The sequence below is a fragment of the Alexandromys fortis genome, unplaced genomic scaffold (assembly GCF_014885135.2).
Source record: "Alexandromys fortis isolate MF-2015 unplaced genomic scaffold, M_Fortis_MF-2015_v1.1 scaffold_64, whole genome shotgun sequence".
Lineage (NCBI taxonomy): Eukaryota > Metazoa > Chordata > Mammalia > Rodentia > Cricetidae > Alexandromys > Alexandromys fortis.
This window is the reverse complement of record NW_026067976.1, coordinates 5,887,184-5,899,027: the sequence shown is the minus strand read 5'-3', so window position 1 is coordinate 5,899,027 and position 11,844 is coordinate 5,887,184.

The following is an 11,844-nucleotide window of genomic DNA, read 5'->3' as shown; positions in this document are numbered from 1 at the left end:
TCATTCCCTGGCAGTGGAGCCAGATTCCCTTTCTCCTTTAAGAACCTGACAAGGAAGCCATTGAGGTGCTGGACACAACTCCTCCTCCTTCCTTTTTTTTAATAAGAAAGAAAGGAACAGCACAGACAATGGACCTATATTGTACCAGCTTGGACTTTGCATTTTCCAGAGCCAAGTCTGCAGGACATTGAGCTGGTTCCCCCAGCTCGACAGACCTCTATTCTGACTGTTTCAGCATGAGCTGTAAACTCAGTGCTCACCTTGCTCACCTTCATGGGTCTCTGCCTCCTTATGCTCAGACATAGCATTGCAGGGTCTCAGGTGGTGCCCTCAGGACAGAGTCAGGCAGCTACAGCTCATCCCACTATCCGACCTCATCAGGGCGGCAGCCCCTGGCTGTAGATGGAATTGTCATAAAGAGGAGTGTCCAACTGCGGTACCCAGAGCCAGAGCCACATGGGAAGCTCGTTGGCCCCCTGACCTACCAGGGCACCATGCAGCAGTTTTTAAAGCCTCTTGCTTCTACAGCAGCACCAGCTTCACCTGCCGCCCTGCCTCATTCTGATGCTGCACCCTGGACTGAAAACTGGTGCTCTCTACTGTTCTATTCCACACTCCGTCACACCACCTGGCTCCTGAGTGTCCATCTGGGCGAAAGGCCTGAGGCGTTTATCTCAGGAGGACACTGACCACTAAGATCTCTTTTTCCCTTCTAGCCCTTATCCACCTATCCATCCACCGTCCATCCATCTATCAATCCAATGAGGATTTTGAAGTAAATCTAATAATTATGGTAGAAGCATAAATCCCGTAAGAAAGTATGTCCTAGCGGGCCCTCATTCGCTTCAGGGCAGGATAATTCCTCCTGGTAAGAGTCACATTGTAGGCCCTGTGAGTATACACACATTCATTTCCATACGGCCCCTGGCAAAAATCTATGAAACCCCAGTGTGTGTAAGCCTGCAACCCCAAAGCCTTTTTCTCCAGAGACCTTTTCACTCACCGTGTTTGGCTACAACTTGAGGCAGTATGTGTCTTCCAGATCGCCATGTCTATGGCAAGGGTGGCCAGGTGGGAAGCTGCATTACTACGGAAGGTTTGAGGGGGAAAGATGGTTTGAAAAGTCATTTTTAGTCAAGGCAAGGCCACCAACAATCTAAGAGCAGAGAGCTGTAGAGATCTGAGGGGAGAGATAGGCTTTAGAGAGTGGGGGAGGAGCATGGAGGGGAGCCTGTCAGCTTGGCTGTGAGGCTTTTCCAGTGGATGCTCAGAGGCAGATGTCAGGATTGCTGCACCCAGTTTGGAATGGGGTTTGTCCCAGGCACAAGGTGTGCCAAGAAGAGACAGGAAGGGGAGAGTGGTACCCATGGAGGAAGGGAAGAGGTGGATACAAGATGTCTGGATAAAGACTGATGCCCTCTTCTCTTCATACTTAACACCTTGCTGCCACCTCTTAGAGGGCATCAAACCCTCTGGTTTTCAAGTCATCCTCTCCTGTTCTCTCCCTTCTCCCCCACCATGAGCTTCTTTTATTCTAGCTCCTGCCTTTGCAGCTGGACAGACTTTCTAAGTGTCCACCTGTGAGCTCAATTTCCTCCCATTCAACTTACTTCACACTGGAGTCTGTCTTGTTCAAAACCGGAACAGACTCATCAAGATCACCATGATGTCAATGTTACTAAGTCCAGAGGGATCTCGATCCCCTGTTACTGTTACCTTGATATCTGGCAGTTCGGATTATTCGCCCTTCGTGGCAGGTGTGGCACAAACACCACCATAGCGTCCCTTCCCCAGTAGCTGCTCTTTCAGTTCCTCACTATCAGCTTATCCTTCTCTGCCTCACTTCTCCGGTTAGGATTTAATGTGGTTGCATTTAACGGAAAAGAAAATTCATGTAGCTCAAATAAGACAAAACAGTATTTCCATTAGAGACCAAGGTGATCCAAAGGCAGTGTGTCTAGGAATCCACCTCTGTCCCTCCTTCAGTTTCCCAGCATCCCCAGGGTCACCTCGTGGCTGGCAGCCATCATATGTGTGCCATGAACTATCGAAACAAAGGAAGGAGGGAGAGAATGTTGGTACTGCTAACTGGGTCATTAAAGAGGTCATAATCCCAGCAATTCAGAGGCAGAAATAGAAGGACTGCAAGTTCGAGGTCAGCTTGGGCTACTTCTCATAAAGCAGGAAGGGAGGTTTTAGAAGACTCATAGATACAATATAACACTTGTTCTGCATTCCTTTGGCCTCCAAGCTGTAAAAGATGCTGAGAAATAGTGTCTTGAATGGATCAGAACCTTGCTATTAACAAAGAAGAGGTGCTGTGAAATATTAGTTGAAGATGTGTTACATTCAATTATGCTGTGAAATATTTGTTTAATGATGCAATGATGTGTTGCATTGTTTTATGTTGCATTTGTTTAACTCTGGAAAGGTGTATTACTATGCCTGTCTAAAGCACATGGTTTCTCTAATAACGAACTGAACATCCAATAGCTAGGCAGGAGAGAGAAACAGGTGGGGCTGCCAGGCAGAGAGAATGGAGAGGCACAAAAGGAGGAGAGAGTATGCCAGGGACCAGCCATCAAGTCACATAACCAGCAACAGGGTAACAAGTAAAGAAACTCATAGAGAATAGAGAAAGATAAAAGCCCAGAGGCAAAAGGTAATCAGGATAATTTAAGAAAAATTGGCCAGAAACAAGCCAAGCTAAGGCTGGATATAAGTAAGAATGAGTCTCTGTATTTATTTGGAAGCTGAATGGCAGGCCCCCCAAAGAGCAAAGAGTAAGAGTAAAAAATAAGCAAGCAAGCAAGCAAATAAACAAACAAATCCAACTACCAAGATTCTGGGAAGCTAATTGGTCTGGTCTGTGCTATGACCAGCCTGGGACAGCTCCTGGGTCACTGCCCTGAACCCCCCCCTTTTTTTTCATTCTAAAATTTTCGGGCATGGCTCAAGACCGTGATCTTAGTGCCATGTTACACAACAAACCCTCCTTTCTCCCGACTCACTGCTTCTTCAGCCAGGAGAGAGAGAGAGAGAGAGAGAGAGAGAGAGAGAGAGAGAGAGAGAGAGAGAGAGAGAGAGAGAGAGGCAGTCAGTCTTTGGCCTTGGCATCCTGAATGAGAACTTCACAGTGATACATACTCTTAGAATTAGGTGTGCTTCTCATCACAGATGTAATTAGAGTTCAGGAGGTAATTCTTATATCAGAATATTGTCAATATTGAGGAAGTTGAAAGAACAAGGGGCTTTTGCTTAAGTTATAGCTGCTATTCTGGGGTCTCTGTGCTCACTGAAAGTGAGGAAGAACAGAGCTGCCTGCTTCTCCCCCCCCCCCCCCAGGGTCCTAGGAGAGACCTTGCTGCCTGCTTGCTCTTTCTCCAGCGACACCTCTGCCTACCTTCCTGCAAAACCCTGGCAGGTTCAAGTACCTTGCAAGCAACCTGGGTATTAAAAGTACTCAGTCTATGAAACTTTGGTTGAATACTATACAATTATAATGATAAAGTTTGGGTGATGAGAACCACCCCCATAAAACCAGCAAGAAGAGGGTAAAGTTTATCATGCAGAGGAGTTTGGCTGGACACTGTGGGGAAGCAAGTAATCTTCTTTCCACAAATCACAGCACGCCGAGGGAAGAACATTCACATTTCCCCTCTGCTTAATTCAGCAACATCTTGCATGAGCTTCTCTGTGTTGGGTACTCTGCTAAGCACTTGGGATGTAAAGATGTAGATTACTCAGACTGCAAAATAGTTTTTTTTCCCCCTGAATTTTAACAATGAAGAAATGAGGAGGATCAATTCTTGTTTGGGAATAAAAGCAACATCATTTATTTTTAACAGAGTTGCCAGCATTCAATTTGTCCATGATGTTATTTTGTTCAGGGCCCAAGAGATTACTGCCATTAGCTGTCTACTTGCATGATTTATGTTTTCCCCAAATTTATTTTTATTGCGGCTCAAATAAAATATGTGCTGTTAAAAATTAGTTCCCTATCCTTTCTAGATAATATTGAACTAAGTAACTCAGAAGCAGATCCGGGCCCTGGAAGCTGAATGGGTATCACTTATGTTCACATTTTTCTTGTTCGCGGAGCTTGGGTCTCTCTGTATTCCATGACTTTGGCTGCTGATGTATGCGCTCATCTCTCTGTTTGGGCTGAACAATATTAGATGTACTAAATGATTCGCATTTACTCCCCAGAAAGAATTGTAGAGAAAATGAACACAAAGCGTAAAGATAACAAATCCATGTTGCAAACACATTTCCCTAAAGCTTAAATTGGAAATAAGACACAACATTATTTTTTTAGAAAAATGACTTTAGGAAGATGTTTACCAACAGGAGAATCAACCACAGGGTGAATGCCACGTGCTCACGGTGCCCTGGACTAACTAATGGCTTCCCAGAACCCATACCTGATATGCGATGTCAGAGGAAGTGCAGGAGGTGAGGCTATACTGCTTTGAGAGGGCCAGAGTTTTCTTCCTGGCAGCTGGACTGTCCTCTTTAGGACACGCAGATCTGCTCTTCAGATTTAAGAACACTTTTATGAGCTTTGTGTAAACCAGCTGTTTTCTGGGGAAAGGTGTTGAAAATAAAGAGGATCTCAACTGCTCTCCTCAGTAACCTGAAGAGAACCAGGCAATGGGCACTTTTTATTTTTGCAAGATTGTGATGATGGTGACTTGGGGAAAGAGAAGGTTTTCTTGTCTCTTTGGTGGAAGGGACTTTAGGGCCTGAACCAGTCAAGCATACACTTATGTGGGGGAATGCCCTCTAACATTGGAACTGGGGCCATAGACGAGGCTTAAGGTTTGAGTTATCTAGTTGATACCCCATGGATAGATGTAGTGGGAAGAGCTCAGGTTATCCAAACCATGCACAACTGAGTGTTATCCCCCACGATGTCTCCTCTGCTTACTTTGTACCATCAAGGCATGGTCTTGGCTGCGTTTTTTGGGATAAAAATGAGGCTTTTGAGAATACTTGAAGCCTCGAAGTCCGGAGGACGAGGTAGGAGTCAGTGGTAAATTCATGGGCCGGGGAGAAAGTGCTGCCTTTCATCTTCCAGGGCTTGGGGTATGCCTGGTGGAAGGGAGATAGTTCTGCATTCATGAAAGATGAGAACTCGGGCTATAGTAGATGAGATCTAAAGGAAGGATGTACCCCACAGCTAGGACGGAGGGGATTTCTATGCTATAAGAATCTATTATGCTTAATAAAAATCTATTAAGGGTGGCAACAGCAGCCAGTGAAAAAATAAATAACATTCTTTGGAGGCTGTGGCTCAGTGGCAGAACTCTTGTCTGGCTTGCATGAAGTCCTAGTTCCAATCCCAAACATGCAGGTGTGTGCACACATAGACACACACATTGAATTGTCTTTTTTTAGTTTGTCCATCTTTCCTTCCTTTTTACTTCCCTTTTTCTTTCTCATTCTCTTTCTCTCCCTTTCTTTTCCTTCCTTCCTTCCTTCCTTCCTTCCTTCCTTCCTTCCTTCCTTCTTTCCTTCCTCCATTCGTTTATTCCTTCCTTCCTTTCTGTGTATGCAGATGTTCACCATGGTGTGTAGGAGTTGAAGGAGAATTTATGTAACTCAATTCCATCATGTGGCTTCAAGTGTCAAACTTGGGTCATCAGGCTGGGCCGCAAGCACTTTTAATTCCTGAGCCATCTTGTCAGCCCAGAATAGTCTTTTAAAACAATAATACTGGAGCAATTTGGATAATCACATGCAAAAGAGTGAAATTTGACCTCTACTTCACATTGAACCTTATGAAAAATTAGTTAAAAGCAGATGGAAGACCAAAGGTAACAATTCAAACTATAAAATCTACAGAAAACCCAGAGGAATAACTCTTTGTGGTCTGTCCATTAGCAATAGAATGTTTAATGCGACAACAAAAGCAAGAGCAAAAAATATATAAGTTGTAGGTCATCAAAAATATAAAGTTTAAGAATCATGATCAATAATGTAAGAAAATATTTGAAAATCACACTATCTAATAAGGGTCTTAGATCCAGAATGTTTAAAGTGTTAAAACTCAATGATAGAAGGGAAGCAGTTCAATTAAAACAGGCAAAAGATCTGCATAGGCATTTATTTAAAGAAGCTATACAAATAGTCAATAAAATGTGATCAACATTATTAGTCACCAAGAAAATGCAAATCAAAGTCATTCAGAAAATCATTCCAGAGGTCATTATCATGATGAATAATAAATCTGTACAATATAATGTCAAAATGCAAGCCATCAACCCTTTGAGAACATTTGGAGCTAGATGATTGAATAGAAGCAAATCCAGGTCTTGCCATACCATCAGATATATAGAGATCCTTCTAAAAATTTATTTACCTTAATCAGGATGCTAGTGATATGAGTAAAACAAAGAAAATATTTAGTTTGGTGAATTCATGGAGAGGGCTCTGTATTTATTGGACTGAAATTTATTGGCCATTGTTCAAATAAAAACAGAGATAATTTACTGGGTTTTTGAGAAATTGGAGAAAACATCACAAAAGTTTGCTTAATCCCTTATGTTCTTCTCTTAATTACCTGCTGCCTACCTTGACTTTCTATTCAACTGGTTTCTAAAAAGATGAGTCTTTTAAGACAGACGACCTTTTGAGTTATTAGAATGATCTCCAGACTCTTATAAGTTTGTTTATGTTTGTTTGGACACAGGATCTTATGGAGCCCAGGCTGGCCTTGAGTTGATCCTTCTGCCTTCACCTCCCCAGTGCTGAGATAACAGCGTTCACCTCCATCCAGCGTGTATGCCATCATTAGTTAGCACACTGTATTTGGATCTGTATATCTCTAAGTTTGGCTACCATACAGTAGTCAGTCCTCTTCAGACCATGCAGAACTAAGAAGCAGAAACCAGACCACGGTGCTCCTCCCTTCCCACGGTACTCTTCCTTTCTTTCCCACAGAAATGCTGTAACTCTTGAGGCCCAGCTGGAAACAGCCTCCTTGTTTACTATAGTTACTAAATGATACATAAGAATATGCAGATTTTATTTAATAAATGGAATAGGGAAAGATAACATTTATCATGGCATGGAGTCTTTGCAGAAGTTTTGTGGATATAATAGGAGAAGCACGGGAGACTTTCTTCTTACTAATTATTGAGGTGCAATTTCTAGAGTGGATTGGTATAGTAGTTTGAATGTAATTGATCTCTGTAATCTCATAGGGAGTAGCACTATAAAAGGAGGAGTTGCTTTGTTGGAATGGGTATGGCCTTGTTAGAGGAAGTGTGTCACCATGGGAGTGGGCTTCTTATGTTTGGGTACTGCTTAGTGTCTCAGTGAATTTCCTGTTGCCTTCTGATTAAGATGTAGTCAGCATCATGTCTACCTGCACCTGGCCATGGTCCCAGTCATGATGAAAATGAATTGAACCTCTGAATCTGTAAGTGAGCTCCTTCAGTGAAATGTTATCATTATAAGAGTTGCCGTGGTCATGGTGTCTCTTCACAGCAACAGAAACCCTATTTAAGACAGAAGTTTTAATATGTTTGAATTCATAAAGACTATGGGACTTTTAAAATTATTCATTTCTTTAATGTGAAATCTTGGGAAGAAATAAGGAAGGAAGAGTTATAACTTAAGAGTGATGGGTTTGTGAGCCATCTCCCCAGACCCAGATATATTTTTTTTTGCTTCTCTGTTTCCTGGGGTTACCAACTGTCTTAGTTAGGGTTTCTATGGCCATAACAAAACATCATGACCAAAAAGCAAGTTCAGGGAGGGAAAGATTTAGTTGACAGAGGGTCAGTTGTACTAGCTGGTTTTGTGTATCAACTTGTTATATGCTAGAGTCATTACAGGAAGAACCTCTGTTGAGGAAATGCCTCAATGAGATCCAGCTGTAAGGCATTTCTCATTCAGAGATCAATGGGAGAGGACCCAGCCCATGGCTGGTGATGCCATCCCTGGGCTGGTAGTCTTGGGTTCTATAAGAAGGTAGGCTGAACAAGGCATGGAAAACAAGCCAGTAAGCAGCACTCTTCCATGGCCTCTGCCTCAGCTCCTGCCTCCAGGATCCTGCCCTGCTTCAGTTCTTTCCTGACTTCATTCTGTGATGAACGGCAATGTGGAAGTGTAAACCAAATTAACCCTTTCATTCCCGAACTTGCTTTTTGGTCATGATGTTTTGTCACGGCCATAGAAACCCTAACTAGGACAGTTGGTAACACCAGGAAACAGAGAAGCAAAAAATACATCCAGGCCTGGGGAAATGGTTCAGTGAGTGAAGCACTTGACACTCAATGTAAGGATTTGAATTATCCACATAAAAGCTAGGTGTACTAGTCTGTAATCTCCTGTGATGAGTCAGGATGCAGAAACAGGATAATTCCCAGAATCTTGAAGGCCAGTTAGTCTAGTACATGCTTCATGGATGAGACCCCGTTTCAGACAAGGTAGAAGTCAAGGGCCAACATCCAAGTTTGTCCTCTGACTTTCACATGAATACATAGCACACCAATGGTACACACACACACACACACACACACACACTGTACATGTGTCCATAAATGGATAAGCTATAGGGCACTTAATTCAGAGTCTGTCTCAATCTCCAGCTCTTTCCTCTGATGTCCCTGAAGGGAATGTAAACAAAGAGGATAAATCAAGACAGTGAGAATCACTATTGATTCCAGCTTTGTTTTCAAAGTTTAATCTAAAAGTTCAAGAGCCACGATGAAGAAAATGGAGAATTCTCTTGGCTTGCACTAGTGACAAGAGAAAGAGGAAGAATTTCCCCCTAGGTTATTTAATTCACTTGCACTTATTACTCTAGGGTGTTGGGCCAAATAAATAAACAAAAAAGAAAGGAAGGAAATCTCAGGAGACAGGAGCTCTAGCTGGTTCTTAACCTCACAACCTAAGTTCCAGCAGCCTTGAGCACTCCAGGAAATGGGCTGGCATGCAGAGGGACAGCAGCTGAGAGCGGGAGTCTATGAGTCTGTGGTTAGAAGAAGACAAAGGGAGGAGATAAGACTTAAGCTCTTGTGAGAGGCCAGTAACAGTAATGTAAGCCACCTAAAGTAAAGGTTTGCATCAAATCCCCCTTCCCTGCTGAAGAACCCGGGCCTCAACCTTCCTAATGCTGCAACCTTTTAATACAGTTCCTCATGTTGTGGTGACCCCTCTACCATAAAATTATTTCCTTGCTGTTTGTAACTGTAATCTTGCTACTGGTGAGAATGATAATGAAAATATCTGATGTGCAACCCCATTGGGGTCGTGACCCACAGGTTGAGAACCATTGCTTTAGGGACTGGTTGACACACATTTTAGACCTAAAATAAAGGTGGATATGATGAAATTTAAGAAATGGATAGTTTGCCTCCAGTTCTTATGCCCTTGTGATTTCTTGAGCCCCATGAGTGAGAGGACCATCTTTTGTTATTCATATTTCATCCCTCTCAGATCTCTGTGTGCTCTTACCTAATGGGGTGATCTTTCAGTGGGCCCTTAAACAACTCCAAGGTAGATCTGGTAGCCAGAGGAACCAACCTGTGTTTAGGGGGTTGAAGCTTCCAGTCCCATCTCCACCCTCGGGGAAAGGAAGGGACTTGAGACTGACTTACTTCCCAGCGGCCAGTGATTCAGTCAATTGTGTTTAAGTTGGACCTGTAAAACCTAAACGGTGAGTCGGACAGCTTCTACTTGGGTGGGCATCTGGTCCTTAATCTTGGTTTTCTGAGGGTAGACTGCTCAGCTCAGAGAGAGGATGGGAACCTGGGCACTCTGCTCACTCCTCCATGTCTATACATCTTCTCTGGCTGCGCTACAGCTTTGCCATCCGAAATAAAGTGGCTATAGGAAACAGACTTCTCTCTGCATTCTATGAGTGCCTTCACAAATCAGCACACGTGAGAGAGGGCTCACGGGTACCTGGTTTAGAGACGGCCGATCAGACGTGACTGGAAGCAACAAGGGACTTGTGGCTGGCATCTGAACTGAAGGCAGCATGTGCGTACAGACTCTGCCGTCTGACGCTAATCCCAGGGAGTCGGGATCAGAATTGTCCTGACCTGAAGGATGTGCAGCTGGTACCCAGAGAGTAGGAGATTAGTTGTTGGTATGGAAACAAAACCCGAACCAGAGCCCTGCACAGTGGTGTCAGTATTCTGAAGAGGAGCCTAAGATTGTATGAGGGTTGAGGGCATGGGCGCTGGATGCCTGGGAAGCGATGGGGGAAGGGACTTATTCCCAGGTCACATACATGGAACCTCAAAGCTAGGACATGGAGTCAGAACCCGGTGAAGTACTCCTAGGGAGTGCAAAAGTGCTAGAAATGTGACCGGCAGAGAGGACAAATTTCCGCAGTGACATTGAGGAGTAATTGCTGGAAGACAGCCCTGGGAACAGAACTGAAGGCTGCAATCTGTACAGGGCAGTGATGGCAATGGGTTTTTGATCCTATTGCACCTATTGGTTTTGTGGGAGCCTAGGCAGTTTGGATGCTCACCTTACTAGACCTGGACGGAGGTGGGTGGTCCTTGACCACAGGGCAGGGAACCCTGATTGCTCTTTGGGCTGACGAGGGAGGGGGACTTGATTGGGGGAGGGGGAGGGAAAGGGGAGGCGGCGGTGGCGGGGGGGGGGGGGGGGGCGTGGCGACGCGGGGGGGGCACGGTGGCGTGGGGTGGGGGGGGCGGGGGGGGGGGGTGTGGGGGGGGGGGGGGGGAGGGAAAGGGGAGGCGGCGGTGGGGAAGAGACAGAAATCTTTAATAAATAAATAAATAAATAAAAAAGAAAATTTGTGTTTTAGATGTTTGCAATATAACTGTCTTAGACATGAAGTTTTAATGACCCATGTAAACTTATTATTCATATATTTTTAAAAAGAATGACAGGCAAATGGACTTCTCTGTTGCTAGGAGTGACAAGAGGGACCTGTTGTTGTGCTGAGTTTCTTTTGATAATAGAGAAGAGTGTGCACACTTTACAGATGCGGGTTGCGACCACTGTCACCTTCTGTGTCACAGAGGAGACAAGCCACTCTGTTTCTCTAGGTGTCGCACCGTTATTTACTCCTGTTGAGTGACAGGGCTGGTCAGGTACCAGGTCCAGTGACAAAAAGGCAGGCCCCATTGTCCGGAAGTCCATAGCTAATTGAGAAGCCAGATAAGCTGGGGGAGCAGCGGAGATCAGCCCTGAGAAAAAGAAGCTCAGCCTTGCCCTTCTGAGGGCAGGGAGGGTATGCTCGCCTCCTGCCGCATGGACCATGTTGGATCTGCTCTTCTCAAGGGCTGCTCTCCAATACTTACACAAGGACACCTTCACAACCTGGAGCCTTGTCCTCCGTGGGCTCGTGTTTATTTCTTTTCTGTAGAGCCTGCAGAAGAGAGAGTGGAGAGGACTCTCTCTCCCTTCCCTTTCATCCCACTGGGTCCAGCTGCTAGTGTCAGAGATCCGCGTGTTATCCACAAACAGGTAGTGCTTTCCTGCAGGTCAAGGCAAGCAGGAAGACTTTCATTTCTGCCTCTCTGGGGCTTTCCTGTGTGCTGCCTTGACGTGGCGGTGTTTCTTGTGTGGCTGCCACTGGCACTTAGCTGTTAGAGCCACAGCAGTCATGCTAGAACGCTGTCTCTTCTGCTCTGGAGGATTGTAGGATCTCCTTGATGTGGATGCTTCATGAGAATGTCTAGTCATGACTCTTCGGTTCCTTTTGCTGAGAACCCGGTGGGCACATATAACATGGTGCACAACTGTGGGGTATGTCTTTGATTGGTCAGAAGTTGGCCTCATGGATTCATTATCTGGGTCTCTTCTCTTTTTCTTCCATAAAGGATCTTGTCTACTAATTGGGTTTCT